This window comes from Populus nigra, chromosome 3 (genome assembly GCF_951802175.1).
Source record: "Populus nigra chromosome 3, ddPopNigr1.1, whole genome shotgun sequence".
Lineage (NCBI taxonomy): Eukaryota > Viridiplantae > Streptophyta > Magnoliopsida > Malpighiales > Salicaceae > Populus > Populus nigra.
The window spans coordinates 26,615,801-26,621,623 of NC_084854.1; the positions used below are offsets into that span (position 1 = coordinate 26,615,801).

The 5,823-nt window shown below is 33.6% G+C and overlaps 1 pseudogene; it reads left to right on the plus strand.

The window, feature by feature from the left end:
* Positions 1 to 1,794: 1,794 nt before the first annotated feature.
* Positions 1,795 to 3,386, plus strand: LOC133689056 (uncharacterized; annotated as a pseudogene).
* The last annotated feature ends 2,437 nt before the right edge of the window (positions 3,387 to 5,823 follow it).

Sequence of the window (5,823 nt, forward strand, 5' to 3'; positions counted from 1 at the left end):
TTATTACGATTAATAATAAAGATCATATGTTAAAAAAGAACAAGCGAGGGTATATTGGTCATTGGAATTGGAATTGTGATTGGGAAAATGGATGGTTGGATAGGAATTTAGTAGGGTTGGTCAACAACATAAGAATGTTGGTAAAGACCGAAGAGTAACAAATTAGAGCTTTATGGATCCAAGAGAGCTTGCTATTGGAACACCTTCTCTTGCAGCAGCATCACTTTTGTTTTTTAAGGAAAGATAAATAATTAGACTTTGGAAATTACCTTATTAATCTAAGTGCTTGTCACTGGCCTCGTGGATATATTGCAATTTGCAAATAATCCACGATTAAATAAAAAAAGAAAAAAAAAACATGGTCATGCATCAAAAAATCAATGTTATTAAATTTAACACAGTTTGTTTTTTATGAGTAAACTCTTTTAATTTATTGATTGATTTAAAAAAAAAAACAAGCGATATCATTTTAATTATTTTAAAAAAAATATACATGTTAAAATGAAGTTGTTTTGAATTAATCTAGGTTATCTTATTAACCTTATAATTTGAATTTTGGATAAAGTTTAATACATTTTTCTAAATTCCTAAGTTTGTGTCACGATCATATCTTTGTGACCATAATATAAGTAATTATTTAACATCAAAACTGTGTAAGTTGTCAAGATGTGATGAAAAGGCTTAGATATTAGTTTCATAAACGGACAAGGGGAGGGTCTGAATTTTTTTTATTTTTTATTTTTATTTTTTGCAAACAAGACAAGCACAAAAGGAATAAAAAGAAAACAAAGGGCATGTATTGATGTAGACTCTATTATCTTTTATCCCTTTATGTTGGCTAGATTTTGCGCAAAGCCTGTTTGTGGTCCATATATTCCATGGATCTTCCTTCTAACTTGAAAAATGCCATGTGAACACATGGTTTCAAAAGTAAAATATATTATGCCATTTGAGAGATAAAAAGATCTCTGGTTTGATTTTAAAAAATAAAACAAAAGAGAAACATGTTGGTAATTAATTTATTTAATTCATAACTTTTGATTTTGCGGTATTGACTTGGATGGTAAGTGATTTGTTATCTACATTATCAACTAGAGTTTAAATTTAAAAGAAGAAGGTTTTGTGAAATATGTTTTAAACCACACTTAGAAATGAATGATATACTAAAAACCTGTTATAGAGATGCTATTTATTCTTGATATGTGAAACTTATTAGAAAATAAAAAAAAAACATTGAGTTTAAGATTTTTAAATTACCTTAAAGTAAAGTTTTTTTTTAATTAACGTGGGTGTCCGGGTCAACTTGCGCGCAACTCGACTAATCTCACGGGCCCTGAAGTTAACGATCATGTAAGCCTCTAGTGGCCATTATATTAACAACTACATGGTTTAAATCTGATATCACAGGGAAAACAAACCTCTTGACCCCTTAAAGTAAAGTTATTAAATTTAGTATAACATCATTCTTTACCCACATTAAATATAAAATAAATTAACTTTTAATTAAACTTGTTCATGTTATCGGGTCAATTCATGATTTAGTTAAAATATGATTTAATTTTTTTCAAAAAATTTCTTTAAAAAAAAATACCAGTTTAACTTTTTTTTAAAATAAAACAATACTATTTTTATTAATTAGATTCAACTCGCTTAATTTGTGTCCCTTGTTGCTTAAAGCTTAAAGTTAGATTTTAACCTCCAACTACTTTCTTTACTAAAAAGAAGCCCAACAATAGAAAGGCCACAAATTACTAATGGGCTTACCAATTTGAAACCCTAAGAAACCAAGCCCATGTGAGACTCCAACCCCATCACCTGATTGTCTCTCAAGCTGTCAGCAGAGGGGGAACACACCACCATCATGGCACAGGTTCTTAGCATAAACCCTCTACATTCCTCAACCCGACCCGAATCAAATGGTACGCTATTCTACAACCAGACCCACAAGCAAGATGGAAAGAAAAGATGGGCCACTTTGCAGCAAGAACTCCGCTGTAATTTCTTGTCTCGTCTCAGGCAGTGGCAGGGAGGTAACAAAAAAAGTTTGCTCCTTGATGCTTTATTTTATCACTTTTTGAGAAATTTGTTACTGGGTTTTGTTTGTTTGGATGTAAATGAAGGAAAGTTTGATCAGACAGTGAGAAAGATTGAAGCTTTGAGGTTTTTTGTTTTGGAAATCAAAACCCATGTTTGGATTTTGGGGTGATTGAAAGTTGTGGGTTTGAATGGTGGATGTGGAACGTGATAAGGTGGTTTAAGTTGGTTTTTGAGCTTCCAAGAGAATTGCTGTCTGCTTAATTGGGGAGGATGGGGGTTACGAGGTAGTGTGCTTGTTAATTGCAGTATTTTTATTGAGTTGGAATGAATGAAGGTTAGCTGGTTGTTTATTTAAATGGGATCTAGTTTATCTTAGAAGTTTAGAATATTCTGTTTACTGATTAAGCTATAGTTATTGTAAAGAATTTTGAAGCAACGTTGAGCGTTAAATGTATTTGTAGGTATAAATTAGCTTTGTCTTATTCGTGGCTGCATGAACGAGCTAAAAAAGCTTTAGAAAGTGCTCTTGGTGGAAAGAAAGATGAATTTGAGAAATGGAACAAGGAAATTAAGAGGAGGGAGGAAGCAGGTGGAGGGGGAGATTCTGGTGGGGGAGGTTGGTTTTGATGGGGTGGACGATTTGGCTGGTCCAGCGCCAGCGGTGACAACTTTTGGCCAGAAGCACAGCAAACTAGTCTTGCTGTCCTGGGTATTATTGCCATGGTAAGGTTTTCCCTATTCAATTCTTGAGTTTTTCAAATGTTGTTGTGTGTGATTAATTGCTCTCTCCCTTTTTCTTAAGATGCTATTTTACATGTACAGTACAGTATCTCGTAGTTGCAAAAGGTGACTTGATCCTTGCTGTCATCTTCAATCCTTTGCTATATGCTTTGCGAGGGACAAGAAACGGGCTAACTTTGATATCATCAAAAATCTTGAGAAACGCATCTGTGGATGGCCCTTCTGATTTTCCAAGTGCATTAAACAATGGTGTTTATGTTGAAGTCTCAGCTAAAGAGAGTGTCAAGAGAAAATGGGGAAGCGATTGATAAGTCGTGTCTAAGGTTTAACAGTTACTTCATCCCTCCACTAGTTGCTGGTGTGGCATGTATACTTGTATTGGGCAATCGAATTGCAGATTCTTGAGAATGCATTTTTGAATGGTGAAGATTACCAAGCCTGGCTGCATAGTGTTTAAATATCCACCCACGAGGGTTTGGAGACGTGCTTCCCTCTTTTTGGGGCATTTTGTACTTGAAACTAGTCTTCATCTTCTCCGTGTAACATCAAAGATTAAGGAGTATTTGAACATCAAATGGAAAGAGACTTGCTCTATATTTCGTCAGTAACATTCAAGTCTACTTTTCTATAATATGCATCATTTATGATCTCTAGAGAATCCATTCTTTTTTAGAATTGAGGAGACCTATTTTGATTCATTTCAAATTTATATTATATAAATTGGATTGACTTAGTTTGTAGAGAAGGATCCAACAAACCACAAGGCAGAGCAAGAGCCATTTAGATTCTCTTCATTTGCACTGCATAATTTTCTATTTTCCCAATTTAGTTATATCTGCTTTCTTGTCTGGATTTACGGAGTAACCATATAATATTGGGATTGAAGAGGGGATTTCGAAGGTGAATTACTCGTGTCCAGTCTGCTGACCAACGGTACCCCATAAATGCAGCCAGAGATGACTACTACAAGTATGGGTACTGTGGTTTAACTACTGGAGGAAGCAATGATGAATTTACTTGGAGCTGACGACTAGGTTAGGTAAATGGCAAATTTTGCCACCATCCGAGCTGTGTTGCTGTTGTGCCATAGTTGACCTAGGGCAGATATCTCTGCCAACCTGCTGATATCACATAATGATTCAAGCACATCTCTATCAACCACTGGAGTATTGGAGGAGCTAGAGTGTGGTAAAAATCAATGTGAAAACAAGTCTTTGTTTCATGATTTCATCAACACAAGGGATAAGGTCAGGCAAACAGTTCAACAAGGATTTCATGAAGTTGGTAAAAAGTTTTTAACTTAGGTGCATGCATTTGTTGACAAACCCTGCTGTGAAACGACCTTTATCCTGTTATTTTCCTTGATTTTGAAATTATGAACCTCTAAGAGCATCATAATTCATTACATTAAATAATGATCATGTAAATCTTACACAAAGGTTCTTGTAGAATTCCTTCAGCGGCTTGAATTATGAGTTGGGGACATAGACTAAATAAAGAGGACCAATACAATGCAGGGATTCTCCTTGCTACCTACCAAGGACAATGGTCAAAGTCATTAAACTCCACTTCAATAGAAGGTTAGGCAAGCTAACTAAGATTCACTGGGGTTAATTAAAACGTTTCAAAATAAAAAAAATGATTTTTCATGATTTTTTTTTTAAAGTCAAATCAGTTTTAATTAAATTAATTTTTACCTAGTTTTTTTTTTTTTTGAAAAATTTGATCTAAGGCTAAATTTAATAATATCAATTCTGTGCATGATATATATATGTATATATATGTATATATCTCATAAAATGTATAATTGATGAGTTTTTCTATATTAATATTTGCTTATCAACTCAGCGTAGTTGAATTAAAAACTCACTAATCATTGACTATTTTTCTATGAATTATATTAATTGGGTTTCACAGTATGTATCGTTTTTATCTTGAGATGTAATAAAATTTAAGTTATGAATTTGTCAAGTTATTTCTAATAAGATATTATTTTAATTTTTAATACTAAAATAACATTGTTTTGAATAAAGTTTTTTTAAAAGAAAATTCATAAAATTGATTTAATCAATTCAATTATCACAAATTTTAATTAAAACTTAACTCTTTCTAGAGTAAACATCAACCCTAAAAGCGAAGTCGGGTTTGATAAATATGAATTTTACATCTTACATCCAAACGTTTCACCATTGACAAGGACAAGAATGTGTACATCTAAGAAACCTGTCGCACCCGACATCGCGGCGGCCCACAAATATATCCTCGAATATGGAAAAAGAACAGATTTCTGGCATCTTGTTCTTTTAGGGGAAAAGGTCTTGTTTGAGGAGTCGCCACCTAGTATTATGGTCACTAGGAACCCTAACTGGTCAACAGAGATTCTATAGCCCGGGATTGGTTACGTAAAAAGGAAGATATTATCACCCCTTAAACATTCTGCCTGAGGCAGACTGCATTGCTGGTTTTGTCTTAAATTGCTAACATTTATTCGCTTATGCTATGATGACCTGTTTATAATATTCCTGACTCTGGCGCCAGTGAATATTCGAGCTCGAATAATTCCAACTCTGGCGTTGGTAAAAATTCGTAGCTACGAAAAATTACATCAATATTTTTTATTCCATACTCTAGCGCCAGTGAATAAATAAATAAATAATAAATTGATTTTTACGCATGCACATATTTTTTATTTTTCTAGCTAAATAAAATAAAATACACCGAATAAAAATAATATAAATTTAAACCGGTATTTTTATTCCTGACTCTGGCGTCAATGAATAAACCAATAAATTTACATTATTTTTATTCATGCATACACATTTTTTTATTTTTTCTACTTTTTCTACTTTTCTGTTTTTTTATTTTTTTATTTTTTTTTTTTGGCTAGACCCAGCCAGCCCGGCCGGCCCGGTCACTGGCCCAAGCCAGCGACCTGGCTGGGCAAGATGCACACAGTGTGAAGGTAATTAAATTACCTTCACACTGTGTTCAATGTTTTATTGAACACGGAGAATAAAAGTGGGATGGGCGTACCTGCTTCTGGAG